Source organism: Protopterus annectens, chromosome 11.part0 (assembly GCF_019279795.1).
Source record: "Protopterus annectens isolate FY-2018-M chromosome 11.part0, PAN1.0, whole genome shotgun sequence".
Classification (NCBI taxonomy): Eukaryota; Metazoa; Chordata; order Ceratodontiformes; family Protopteridae; genus Protopterus; species Protopterus annectens.
In genome coordinates this window covers 674,510,452-674,525,725 of record NC_056745.1, presented here as the reverse complement: position 1 = coordinate 674,525,725, position 15,274 = coordinate 674,510,452, and the positions used below count along the sequence as shown (strand labels likewise).

Below are 15,274 nucleotides of genomic sequence, written 5' to 3'. Positions count from 1 at the left end.
AGGCACTGTCTGACTTTCATTGGACAGCAAATTGATTGTATAAAACAAAAAGATATTTCAACATGAAAGATCAAGCAGTCAAAAAACATTATACTTTGCTGTTATGCACTTACGGAAATGGAAGTTGTACTGTTGTAGTAACCGAGCAAGTATCTCCACTGTAAGATGGTCTATTACTGTAGCTTCTTATTACTCCTTGATAGCATCTGATTTTTCCTAAACTCTTAACTGAAATATAGTATTGCCACTGTTTTTCTCATCCATTCATTTTTTGTTGCTTTACTCCAAGGAAAATGCACTTTGATACTGTCTTTTTTTCCGTAAAGAAATCCTGTTTCGTAAATTATTTTTTAGCAGTGTCCTTTTGCATCATTTTCAGCATCATTACCCTCATTTGGTTAGTGTTTTCTTTGCAATTTGACAATATCATGCTGTAACTGTAACTGTTCCTCAGCCCGTCAGTGTTTCTGAGTCAAGTTGCAACATTTATTAACACTTAAACTTGATTTATGTTGTATTTTTTGTCTGCAGTGTGTATATTTTGGGGGTGGGGTACGTTCTGTTGCTAGCAGACTTTGACAGATCACCAAGGGGCTTCCTAACCTTCATACGAGCCTGGGTCAAGAGTGGTTGCTTTCCCAGTGTTTTGGAGCAGCCTTCATTTTAGCTGTTCCAAATTATGGTGTTTGTGTGTGTTCTGATGGCAGCAGACTTTGACAGCTTACTAATGGAGCTCTTAGACTTCATATAAGCTGTGACTCATTGCAGTTAGCATAAATAGTTGCACGCTGTGCATTCAACACTTAGACACAGAAAACATCTTAATTCATTTCATCACAATGTGCACAGTAGGTGCAGAGACAAGGGAGTAAGAGTCCCATGCTACCATTTTTACTTGCATTTCCTGAGCATTGAGGGATTCTGGTGTCTTCTATTATAGATAGGGAAGATATCCAGTTCTGAAGTAATCTATTTGAGAAAAGTGGTAGTTACTAATGTAAATGTTTTGTTTACAGCACCAAGAATGAAGCATTTTCAAATATCTTTATTAACATCTGTAGTGCCTAGAGGACTGCAAGAGCCAACTAGTAGGCCTAAGGAGGGAAATTTCTGAATTCCCTCAATGTAGTAAACAATTTTTATGTTTTGTTTTTTTTGCCAAGTAGTGTCCAGGTTTGAAATGGGTGTTACCAGGATGTGAGCAGTTAACAGCACAGTATTTCTGCTCTGCTTCATTTTAAAATCTTCACTGCACTAAAACGAAGTTTAATACAGCTGTCCTATACCAAAGCTTTCGGACAAAGTCCTTCATTAGTGTTACAAAATACTTCTAAATACATGACACAACCCAACCTATCAAAACATAATCAGTTAAATTTTCACTAATTCCTTACATAAATTTCTAAAATCATATACATAAATATTCATTTTCGTAAAACATATCTAAAAATATAAAAATACACACACATGTGTGTGTATATATATATATATATATATATATATATATATATATATATATATATATATTATATATTTGAAGACCTTATACATTGTAGTTTGTGTTTCAGAACTGGTTTAAGAGAAACCTGCTTATTAATTCCTGGTGGGGAATCTGTTTGAAGACAAATAATCCAATCATATTCCCTAGTCTCAAGTTTAATATTAACGTCACCCCTTCTCAGACTAGGTTCTAGGACTTCTATAACCATAAACAAGAAGCTATGTGTGGACCCAATATCATTTATATGCTTAGCTAATGCATTTGTCAGCACGCCTCTCCTGATGTCTGATTTATGCTCTATAATTCTGTTCTTATGTTTCCTAGTGAACTTTCCCACATAAAATGATGGACATGATTTACATGTAGCTAAGTAGACCACCAGTGATGTATCACATGTTGCTACACAGTTAAAGTAACATTTTTTGATAGTTATAGGGTGGGTAAAAAGATCGGATGAACAAATATCAGAACAGCAAGAGCAGTTAAAACATGAGAATGTACCTTTCCTATTAGAAGTAGAAGATATTTTCTTATTCAAGGAAAAGTCCTTGTAGCATAAACAGTGTTTAAGATTGCTACAATTCTTATATGTAAAGAGAGGTTTCTCTGGAACAGTATGATTAAGACCAGGTAAAGCTCTTAATTATACCCCAGTTTCTTCTTACAATGTCCTCAATTGGTCTACTACTCTTACTATGTCATAATATATCTTAAAAACCCAGATACATCATTATTCCATTCTCTATTAGATGTATGCCCATTAGTTGAGAAATATGGTTGAACTTCATTCCATCTCTGTGCCATTACTTCCTCTCTAAGATTATCCAACTGGGCTACATCATACCCTCTCTCAGTAAATTCATGAGTCATATCCATCATTTGCCTAGCACATACATTGTCATCAGTGTTGAGTCGGTTAACTCTCATATACTTACTCTTTACAACCCCTTTAAAAACATGACCAGCATGCATACTCTTTCTATGTAGGTATTTGTTAGTATGTACCTCTTTTTTGTATATGCTGGTATTTATGTGCTGTCCTTCCAGTTGAATTCTAACATCCATATAATTTGTCTGACTTTAGAAAATTTCAATTCAAAACTCAAGAAATGTGTTGTTTGATTTAGATAGCATGCAAAATTAAGTGCATTTTCATTACCATGCCACACTAAAAACACTGTCTACAAAACATTTGTAGAAAAGAATATTAGATCTATATATATTCTTGTTTTTCATCAAACACAAAGGCATCTTCCCAGTTCCCAAGGGTAAGGTTAGCATATGTATTGGCCACTGGACTACCCATAACTACACCCAGTTGTTGATGGTAGATCTGTTAAAGAGAAACGCATTATTCACCAAAGTTATTACCAATAGTTCACAAAAGGTTTCAATCTGTCTGGCTGTAAAATTACCATGTTTACATAAAATCTGTCTTATACTATTCACCCCATATTCATTAGGAATACACGTGAAAAGGGACTTGATGTCCAAGGTCATAAAAAGAACATCCATTTCAGTATTCCCCTCATACCATTGGTACAACAGAGTAAGAAAATGGCCAGTATCTTTAATAAAACTCTGTACAAAACAGAGAAAGTCTTTCAACGTGTTCTGCAAATAGGCTGAAATGGGTGTTGTGATCCATCCTCTGCCCGAAACAATTGATGTTCTTCGTGTTTCACTGTTGCAGTCATTACATTTGGGTAATCTGCTGGCAGGTTTCCCTCAGTTGGCTTGAATTCCAAAGTCTTCGGTCCTGTGTTGGTTGCCATCTTCTCTTCCATGATGTCAGGTCGTCAGGGGTATAAAACATGCAGCCGACACCATTTTCTTTAGTCTTTCTTGCCACGAGGTGCCCGAAGCAAAAATATTTCGCAAGTGCCGGTTGGCCGACTACTGAAATATTCAAGTTTGAGTTTCAGAGCCAAAGTCTTCACTAAAGCTAAGTACCCCGTTGGGGAAACTTTTTTTTCTTGCTTTTTACCGATGTCAGAAAAAGTTAATTGTATTACTTGTGAGAAGCAAATACCTCATAAGGATTTCCTTTTATACTGTATTCCTTGCCTAGGCCCTGATCACAACGTGCCTGGCTGTCGGTTTTGTGCTAGATTTAACCAACGCACTATTAAGCGACAGTATATTTTTGTATCAAAGTATTTTGGAAACAGATTTAACTACCCAGAAATGTCTGACTACTGGAGTACATACAAAATGCAAGGAAAAGGACAGAAAAAGGCAGTCGAGATCCAAAACCAACAAAGCTTCTAAGCCAGTCTCCGGTTCGCCGGTACTCAGTGAGGCGCTTTCGCAGCCCCTGATACCCGCTATCTTCGAGTCGCAGGCCTCTACCGACATGTGGAGTCCGGCATGCCACAAGATACTCAAGGTATTGGACTGATGGATGTATCTCCCTCGGATGGGTCCGGAGCCGCTGAGCAGGCACCGGCTTCTGATGGTGTATTCAGACCTCAACATTTATATATCAAACCGACGACCGCTGCAAAACCAAAGGCAAAGACAACCTCTAAAACTAAAAAACGACGCCTGAGCCACGTGCACAGGCCTCTATGCCTAAAAAACAGATCAGAATGGCTGAAGACATTATTACCTTGATCAGGGGTACCCATCCCCCTCCAGATAAGAGGCCTAGGCAAAACGCTGACTATGAATCTTCAGATCAGGTTTCTATTTCTTTTGATTCCTCTTCTGATCAGGAATTGTCTGTACCTCCTTATGAGGATTCTGATGCTGAGGAGTCTATTCCGTCTGCATCTCCTCCAGGGGATTATTCATTTGGAGAAACCTTACATACTTTGAAGGAGCATTTTCACTGGGAGAGTCAAGACTTCTCAGAATCAAAAAAGAGGCTCAGATTTCCTTCTCCCTCAGCACAAGCCTTTAGCCATTCCCCCTGTTTTAGACATTGTGGATGATGTGTTTTCGGAGTCAAGCTGGACCCCTGACTCCTTACCTCTGGCTTCCAGTAAGCCTGACCGATATTACAGGGTCCCTGACTCACATAAATATTTATTTAGGAACCCTGCTGCTGACCCTGAAACTGTTTCACAGGGTCCAAAGGGAGTTAAGGCCTCAACAGCAAAAAACCCTACCCCCTCTGACAGAGATTCAAGGGCACGAGACAGATGGGGAAAAAAGGTTTATACATCTGCAACCTTAGCAGTCAGGGCCTTAAACTGTCAATTTCTCATGCTTAAGTACCAACAACATGTTATGGAATTGCTGAAACAGAAAATGATGTTGATTTTAAATGTGCAGAAAATAAAGAATTGCAGGAATTGTTGCATGCAGCTGAAAGGTTGGAAAGCATACTTTGCAATGTGGTTTTGATTCCTTAGAGGCCTCCTGCAGGGCCGCAGTTACTGGATCTGTGATTAGCAGGCATGCCTGGTTAAAGCAACAAAATTAACCAAATCATGTTAAAGCAAAATTGCTAGATGCGCCTTTACAGCATGATTCTGTTTGTTATTAAGGCAGAAGAGGTCTTAAAGAAAATGGAAGACAAAGCTAAGTCTATGCAAACTGTTAAAGATTCAGTAGACACTGGCCTACAAAAAATTAGTCATTTCCTGTGTCAGACAGAGCTCAAAGGGGCAAATCCAGATGCCCAAAGGGTTATAGATAACAGGCGCAAGATTCCTACAGGTCAAAGCAATGGGAGCGTATCTACCTCCAAATCAGGGGGAGATAAAGCGCAAATCTACAGAAAACAGTCCCAATGACTTCCCTCTGCCTACACCAAGCACTTATCTTTTGACAGCACCCTTAGGGGGAAAACTAGCACTTTTTGCTCAAAATTGGCAGTTAATAACCCAAGACAACTGGGTACTAAACAATAGCATCACAGGGATACAGATTCCATTTCCACACTCTGCCAATGGCAAACTGTTGGCCAGATCTGCCCAAAAATCAATGGGCAGAGGCACAGAAGCAGGTTACGTCCCTCATGGATATGGGGACCATTCAACCAGTACCAGAACAGGAAAAAGGACAAGGTTTTTACTCAAAACTGTTCTTGGTACCCAGAAAGGACAAGGCCTGGCGGACAATACTGTATTTATCAATTTTGAACACATACTTGGACATTCCAAAATGCAAAATGCTGACTTTGCAGCAGCTTCTGCCCATGCTGGGCAAGAATGCTTGGCTGGTGACATTAGACCTAAAAGAGGCATACCTGCATGTTCCAATCAGACAATCATGCAGAAGATACCTCAGATTCAAGGCTGGCTTAATGCATTACCAATTCTCTGCACTGCCCTTTGGCTTATCTACTGCACCCAGGGTCTTTACAAAGTGCCTGGCACCAGTAATTGCATTTTGCAGACAAAGAAGTATACAGATATATCCTTACTTGGATGACTGTCTTATTCAAGCAGAGAACAAGGACACACTTCTTCGACACCTGGTGTTTGTGAAAAGGCTTCTAACATGCGTAGGGTACACTATAAACGAAAAGAAATCACAACTGGTACCCTCTCAAAAGATAGCATTCCTGGGTGCAAGCTTGAATACAACTGCCCAGATGGCTTGCCTTACGCCAGACAAACAAAGGTAACTGACTACTTACTTCAAACTGATGGCAACAAAATCCCAGTCTTCTGCAAGACAAATTCTGCAGGCTCTGGGCTTCATGGCGTACTGCATCCTTCTAATTCCATATGCAAGGCTGCATATGAGGAAACTTCAATGGTACCTAAAAGGTTTATGGAGTCAACATTCACACAGTCTGGAAACAATGATTCATTTCATTCCCTGCCTGCAACAGGAGTGACTATGGTAGGCAAAGGCCTGTTACGAAAACATGATATGGTCCTTCACTCTACCCCCTACCAGCCAAACCTTAACAGATGCATCAGATTATGCCTGGGGGGCCCACATGGCAGGAAGATGCATTCAGGGCATATAGGCACCAAAACAAATGCATCTACATATCAACCAGAAAGAGATGCTAGCTGTTCAAAATGCCCTAACAGCCTTGAAGGACTTACTTCATCTAGGATAACTACTGATAAAGACGGACAACACCACAGTCATGTGGTATATAAACAAGCAGGGGGGCACACACTCTTACCCCCTTTGCAGACTAGCCATGGCACTGTGGGACACAGCTTTGACCTACCAAATACATCTTCAAGCTCAATTCCTGCCAGGAAAACAAAACACTCTGGCAGACGATTTAAGCAGAAACCTTATGGATCCTCACGAGTGGAAACTAAATCCACAAGTCTTCAGCATGATAACAGAGAAATGGGGGAGCCCAGACATAGATCTATTTGCCTCTCCTCAAAATTATGTACTGAAAAGATTCTGCACAAGGACTTATCACAGACAAGCATGGAAAGTGGACGTCCTATCCTTCAGACAAGCATGAAAAGTGGACGTCCTATCCTTCAGTTGGAAAAACCTATCAGTTTATGCCTTTCCTCCTCTGCTTCTTCTACCCAAGGTCCTCCTAAAAGTCAGACAAGAGAAGCCAAAGATAATATTAATTGCCCCGGACTGGTCCCGCCAATACTGGTACCCATTCCTAAGGAACTTGTCTCAATACCCAGCTTGGACCTTGCCTCAAACACTACAACTACTGTCCCAGCAAAACAGTCAGATCCTGCACAATCAACTACAGACTCTAAACCTGACAGCATGGCTAATCAGGTAATCATACAAACAACACCTCTCAGTAAAGCTTTGATGGATGTCATTTTGGAAGCCAGAAGGCCTAGTACTAGAAAATCTTATGCTGGCAAATGGAAGAGATTCTGTGCTTGGAATCAAGCACAAGGAACTGATGCAGCAGAACCAAATATTCCTCAGATATTGCAATACTTAACTGAGATGCTTGACAAAGGCCTATCTTTCTCATCAATCAAAATCCATGCCTCTGCCATTTCGGCTCATTACAACACAGAGCCACCAATCTTTTCTCATCCTTTACTAAAGCAGTATCTTAGAGGAGCCAAAAATTTAAGGCCCCCTAAAAGATCACCATTGCCTGCATGGGACCTCAATTATCTGTTGGAAAAGCTCACCCTGCCTCCATTTGAACCAGCTGCTACCGCTGATATAAATTTCTCATCATGGAAGATATGCTCTGCTACTAGCAATTACTTCAGCAAGAAGAGTTTCAGAGCTACAGGCCCTCATGGCTGTAGAGCCTTTTATCATATTTTACCCAGACAGGGTGTGTCTGAGGACAAATCCTACTTTTATGCCTAAGGTGGTTTCCGGTGTGGCTCTTAACCAAACAGTTCATCTGCCAACTTTTTATCCAAATCCGCAGAACAAAGGGGAGAGAATTCTGCATTCCTTGGACGTTCACAGACCGCTAAGATTCTACTTGAGCAAGACTAAATCTCTAAGAAAAACTGAGCAATTACTAGTGTCATATGCTGCAGGATCAGAAGGAAAGGCTATTTCAAAGCAAACAGTTTCAAAGTGGATAATCCACCATCCGTTTCTGCTACTTACACCATGGTAAACCTGTGCCCAAGGGCATTAAGTCTCATTCCACCAGAGCTGCAGCTACTTCAGCAGCCTTTCTAAGAGGAGTACCAACCAAAGACATTCTAGAGGCTGCTACTTGGAGTTCTGTTCACACCTTTACAAAGCATTACCATTTGCCTCTCTACTCTAAGTCCAGGGCAGGCTTTGCCACTGCAGTGCTGCAGGGCCTTATAGCCGCACCTAATGCTGTTTAGCTCCAGCCTCCCAACCATAGCTTTGGGATTCTACCCAAATGTAATGACTGCAACAGTGAAACACGAAGAACATAGTGCAGATCATCGTGCATACAGCTGCAGTCATATAGATGGGTTCTCCTGCCGTCAGGCGGGTCCTCGGTCGGCCGAATTCCAAAGTCTAGGTCCGGCGTCGGTTGTCGTCACTTCTCTCCTGACGTCAGTGCGACAGGGGTATAAAAGAACCAGCCAATGCCATTTTCTTCAGTCTTTCTTGCCGCACGGTGCCTGAAGCAGAAGCAGTTCGCAAGTGCCGGTCGGCCAGCTCCTGAGATTACGAATATTTTTCAACCGAAGACTTCTAGAAAGCTAAGTACCCCGTTGGGGAAACTTTTCTTGCCTCAGACCGATGTCAGACAAAGTTAATAACTGCATTTCATGTGGGAAGCAAATACCGCATAAGGATTTCCATTCCCTCTGTATACCTTGCTTAGGCCCAGACCACAACGTCTCGGCCTGTCGTTTTTGTGCTACATTCAACAGACGCACTATTAAGCGTCGAGCGGAGTTCGCCCAACACTATTTTGGCAAAAAGTTTAATTACAACATGTCGTTGGATACTCCGACTCCAATTTTGAGTAAACGACGTAAAGATAAGGACCGACATACGAGGTCCGCGACTTCTACCGACACCACGCTAATGCAGACTACATGTTCTCAGCGAGGTGCCTACGCAGCCCCTGACTACCGATGACACTTCATTAGCGGTGTCTTCTGTGCCTGAGGTCGCAGGCTCTTCGGCCCACACCCAGACTACAGATACCAAAGTCACCCTTGGCGGGGAAAGAGTTCAGACAGGCCTGCCACCTCTCAAGGTGTCTTCAGGCCGCCTTCTTCTTTTTCCATTAAGGCTTACACTAAATCTAAAGCAGCCATGCATTCTAAAAGACAAGCTCCACAGGGCCCCTCTCAAGGCCCCATGCCTAAAAAGCAGATGCTCAAAATGGTTGAGGATTTGATTACTCTTATCAGGGGTTCTCACCCCCCCCCCTGACAAAAGGCCCAGAGTGGAGGAAGAATACCTTTCCTCGGACCAGGCCTCCATTACTTCAGAGCATTCTGAGGACCAGGAACATTCTTACTCCCCTTTCGAAGATTCTGATGCAGAGGAGTCCATTCCCTCTGTCTCCCCCCCCTGAGGATTACTCTTTTGGGGAAACCTTGCATACCTTAAGGGAACACTTCCACTGGGAAAGCCAAGAGTACTCAGACTCCAAGAAAAGGCTCAGGGATTTCCTCTTGCTCCCTCAGCACAGGCCTCTGGCTATACCTGCTGTCTTAGACATACTAGATGATGTGTATTCAGAGGCCAGCCTTAACCCAGATTCTTTACCTCCAGCTCCAGTCAAGCCTGACAGGTATTAACGGGTTTCTGATGTGCACCAATTCCTATACAAAAGCCATGCGGCTGACCCAGAAACTATTTCACAGGGTCCCAAGGGAATTATGGCCTCCACTGCCAAAAATCCATTACCTTCAGAGAGAGATTCCAGAGCTTTAGAAAGGTGGGGGAAAAAGGTATACACCACGGCCACTTTAACCATGAGGGCATTAAACTGTCAGTTCCATATGTTAAAGTATCAACAGTTTTTGTTATCTCAGTTGAAAAGCAAAATGTCACAACCTGAACAACCAGACTTGAAGGAGTTGCAGGATTTGTTGCATAGTGCAGAGCAAGTGGGTAAACATACCTTGCAATGTGGTTTTGATGCTTTAGAGGCCTCATGTAGAGCTGCTGTTACAGGATCAGTCATACGTAGACATGCTTGGCTCAAAGAGTAAACCTTACCAGATCATGTCGAAGCTAAATTACTAGATGCACCTCTTCAAAAGGATGTATTGTTTGGTGTTAAAGCTGAGGAGGTATTAAAGAAAATGGAGGAAAAGGCAAAATCAATGCAAACAGTGAAAGATTTCCTACAGGTACAACCGCCACGTTTCAGTAGAAATTGGCCTTCAAAAAATTGGTCCTTTCCAGCCACGGACAGACCTCAAAGAGGTAGATACAGGTGCCCGAGAGGTAGAGGGCAATCTCAAGGATCATTTAGAGGCAGACAATGGCAAACACCTATACCAAGAGGGGGTGAGGATAGTTCACAGCCATTCAGAAAGCAGACCCAGTGACTTTCCCCTTTGCATGCCAAGCAAGGCTCAAATGGCAGCACCTTTAGGCGGAAAACTGGCATTATTTTTGCAAAATTGGCATATTGTCACAAAAGACAAATGGATCCTGGACATAATAGACAGAGGCTACAGATTCCACTTTCACACCCTTCCAAAAATGAGAGACATGCCAAACCTGCCACACAATCAAAGGGCAGAGGCACAAAAACAAATTTCAGATCTCACGGACATGAAAGCTATTCAAGAGGTACCTGCACAAGAACAGGGTCAAGGTTTTTATTCCTGACTATTCCTGGTACCAAGGAAGGGCAAAGATTGGAGACCTATTTTGGACCTATCCATCCTAAACACATATTTACTCGTACCAAAGTTCAAGATGCTCACATTACAGCAGCTTCTTCCCATGCTGGGCAAGGAGTCTTGGCTGGTGACATAGGACCTCAAGGAGGCATACCTGCATGTCCCAATCAGACAAGATTGCAGAAGATACCTCAGATTTCTTGCAGGTTCATCCCATTATCAATTCTCTGCATTGCCCTTTGGCTTATCTACTGTGCCCAGAGTGTTCACGAAATGCCTGGCATCAGTAATTGCTTTCTGCAGACTTCAAGGGATACAAATATACCCATATCTGGACGACTGCCTGATCCAAGCAGACAGCAAACACACTCTTCTGAAACACCTGGCATTTGTAATAATGTTGTTGAAATCTCTGGGATACACAGTCAACAAAAAGAAGTCAAGACTAATACCCTCTCAAACAATAATTTTCCTGGGTGCCAGCTTGGATGCAAACACCCAGATGGCCTACCTCATGCCAGAGAAATGAGGGCAATTAAGTCAATACTTCAGAAAACTGGCAACCTTCACCAGGCTGACTGCAAGGAAAATCCTGCAGGCTCTGGGATTCATGGCATCTTGCATCCTGCTAATCCCATGTGCAAAGCTGCATATGAGGAAACTTCAATGGTACCTAAAAAAACTTATGGTCTCAACACAGCCACAGTTTGGAAACAATCATACCACTTATTCCATGTCTTCAAAAGGAATTTCTGTGGTGGGCTCAAGCATGCCAGAGAAACATAGATCTCCCATTCTGCAAGCCTCAAGCAAATCAAGTCATCACAACAGACGCCTCTGACTACGCCTGTGGGGCGCACATGACAGATCGGTGCATTCAGGGCAAATGGTCACAGAAAGAAAAGCACCTACACATCAATCAAAAGGAAATGCTAGCGGTAATAAATGCTATTATGGCTTTCAAAGACCTACTGCATCCAGGGCAGCTGTTGATAAGAACAGACAACACCACAGTGATGTGGTACATAAACAGGGAGGAACTCATTCATATCCCCTGTGCAGACTAGCCATGTCCCTTTGGAACACGGCTCTGGAATTACAAATCCAACTTCAAGCACAATTCCTGCCAGGGAAAGAAAACACACTGGCAGACAACCTGAGCAGAAATATGACAGATCCACACGAATGGAAATTGCATCCTCAAGTTTTTACAATGATAATTCAAGCATGGGGAAGGCCAGACATAGATCTCTCTGCCACCCACAGAAATTACCAATTGACAAAATTCTGCTCAAGGACCTTTCATCCACAGGCCTGGAAAGTGGACGCACTCTTTCAGTTGGACAACAATGACGGTTTATGCCTTTCCACCTCTTCCACTGCTGGCCAAAGTTCTATTAAAAGCCAGAGCAGACAGACCAAAGATGATTCTCATTGCTCCAGACTGGCCAATACAACACTGGTACCCACTCCTGAGGAGCCTGACGCATTCCCCACCATGGATCCTGCCTCTAATGCCTCTTCTACTGACTCAGCACAACTTCAAAACTCTTCACAGTCAGCTGAAAACACTCAATCTAGCCGCATGGAGGATTCCTTAAATTCACAACAGACCCTACTCTCCAAGGAGGTGCAGGATGTCATTTTGGAGGCCAGAAGGCCTTCTACTAGAAAAGCCTACACCGCAAAATGGAAACGGTTTTGTGTCTGGAATCAGAAAAAGGGTCAGTATCCTGGAATACTGAATTTACCTCAAATACTACAGTACCTAGCCGAGCTGCTAAGTAGTGGACTTTAATTCTCCTCCATCAAAATCCATGCCTCAGCCATTTCTGCAGAGTACAACACTGATCCTCCTTTATGCTCGCACCCTCTCTTAAGACAGTTCCTCAGAGGGGCTAAGAATATAAAACCCCAAGGAAGCAACCAGTACCGGCTTGGGACCTCAATTTCATTCTAGAAAAACTAACCCTGCCTCCTTTTGAGCCAGCTGCTTCAACAGATCTGCAATATTTGTCATGGAAAACAGCCTTCCTTCTAGCTATCACCTCAGCACGCAGGGTTTCGGAACTACAAGCCCTCATGGCTGTGCAGCCTTTCATCATTTTCCATCAGGACAGAGTTTCCTTATGAACCAATCCTTCATTTATGACAAAGGTAGTATCCAGGGTAGCCTTGAATCAGGCTATCCACTTACCTACGTTTTACCCTAATCCACAAAACAAAGGGGAGAGGCTAATACATTCCTTGGACATTCACAGACAGCTCCGTTATTATTTGGACAGAACAAAGCATTTCGGAAAATCAGAGCAACTCTGTGTGTCCTATGCTACAGGTGCTCAAGGGAAGCCTATTTCCAAACAGACAATCTCAAAATATATAGCCCACTGCATACGCTTTTGTTACTCTTTTCATGGTAAAACTGTACCTACAGGCATCAGATCTCACTCCACAAGGGCCACAGCTACCTCTGCAGCTTTCCTCAGGGGGGTTCCTACCAAAGATATTTTGGAAGCAGCCACTTGGAGTTCTGTACATACTTTCTCCAAGCACTATCACCTACCATTATACTCCAAAACTAGAGCGGGCTTTGCCACTGCAGTCTTGCAGGGCATCCTGGCTCCACCTAGTTCCACTTGGTGCCTACCACCCATTATTAGCTTTGGGATTCTACCCATCTGTTATGACTGCAGCTGTATGCACGATGAACATAGTACAGTTTTTTACCTACCATAAATGTAGATGTTCGAGTGCTAATACAGCTGCAGTCCAGGTTTCCCTCCCTCCTTCCTCTCTTGGGACAGGCCTTATGGCTAACACCTCCTCATACAACCTCATTGGGGTATTCTTTTATGGTGTATTTGCTTGCAACTACTGTTTTTTGTGATTATATTGCATTTGCTTTACTACATAAATTTATGTTTTGCCTTCTTTCTGGGGGCACCTGACATCTGGGGCAAGAAACTGAAGAAAATGGCGTCTGCTGGTTCTTTTATACCCCTGTCACACTGACATCAGGGAAGAAGCGACAACAACCGTCGCCGGACCTAGACTTTGGAATTCGGCCAACCGAGGACCCGCCTGACGGCAGGAGAACCTATCTGTTATGACTGCAGCTGTATTAGCACTCGAACATCTACATTTATGGTAGGTACAAAACTGTACTTTGTGTACACTTACCGGAAATGTAGATGTTCAAGTGTATTCACTGTTGCAGTCCAGGTTACCCTCCCGCCATCCCCCTGTCATTCTGAAGTTTATCTTTCCTTCACTATCTTCTACAACCTATGTGGTGTATTGAGATATATATATATATATATATATATATATATATATATATATATATATGTGTGTGTGTGTGTGTGTGTGTGTGTGTGTGTGTGTGTGTATAGATAATAGTGCTACCTTTTTGGAGGCACCTAACATTGGGGGCAAGAAAAACTAAAGAAAATGGCGTCTGCTGCATGTTTTATACCCCTGACGACCTGACATCATGGAAGAGAAGACAGCAACCGACGCAGGACGCAAGACTTTGGAATTCAGGCCGACTGAGGGCAAACTGCCAGCAGATTACCCAAATGTAATGACTGCAACAGTGAATACACTCGAACATCTACATTTATGGTAAGTGTACACAACTGTACTGTCTCATAGGGGGTTTACATAAAGATTTGTGTATTTTAGGCAGTCCATAACTGGGATGGTAGGACCTGGGTACTGATAGAAAAATGAAAATATCTATTCTTACATCATCATTAATTTGCAATTCATAAATATTAATATTTTCTTTGCTAATGATTTTACTAACATCTTTACATGTAAGAATTGTAGCAATCTTAAGCAATGTTTGTGTACAAGGACTTTTCCTTGAATAAGAAAATGTCTTCTACTTCTAATAGGAAAGGTACATTCTCATGTTTTAACTGCTCTTGCTGTTATGATATTTGTTCATCCAATGTTTTTATCCACCCTATAACTATGAAAAAATGACTGATTTAAATGGAAGAATGTTTAGAGTTGCCACCTTTCGTTGTGACTAAAACTGAAGTAAGGCCACACCCCTTGCATTGCCCATAACCCTGCCCATCCCCGCCCCTTCTGCCCACATCCCACCCATTTTATGTTGTCACAATGACATCAGTGGAGGGAACGCCTCTTTTTCCGTTCTTGATGCCTGCTTTCAGCCAATTTACTATGCTTTTCTGTATATAAAAAAATCATGTTAAATCAGCCAGTTTAACAAACTCCGATAGTCTGTATCCTTTTTTAAAACAGAGTACCAGAGTTTGTACAGTGTTTTGTTTTCCTGACTACCAGAGAATCAGTTTGATTTCCAGGTAGTCCAGAAAAAAACAGATACTGAATTTCTCCTGAAATTAATAACTTATTTTGGTAAAAGATCATCATCTAGAAAACAGATCTAGAAGGAACAATATTAGAATTTATTGCATCCCCTACGAAAGAGGAACGTCGACAGTATAATTTTTTTAAATACCTGGCTGCTAAAGACATTGGACCTGCCTGAAGCTCTTTCCTTCAGTATTAAGAGAGCACACAGATGACCTTCCAACACATCAGTAAAGAAAAATCC

At 42.2% G+C, this 15,274-nt stretch overlaps 1 protein-coding gene across 1 annotated transcript in view; it reads left to right on the top strand.

The window, feature by feature from the left end:
* LRP6 (LDL receptor related protein 6) overlaps positions 1–15,274 on the top strand; it is a 2,645,333-nt gene that overhangs the window by 2,203,454 nt on the left and 426,605 nt on the right. The gene's annotated exons all lie outside the window — the stretch shown is intronic.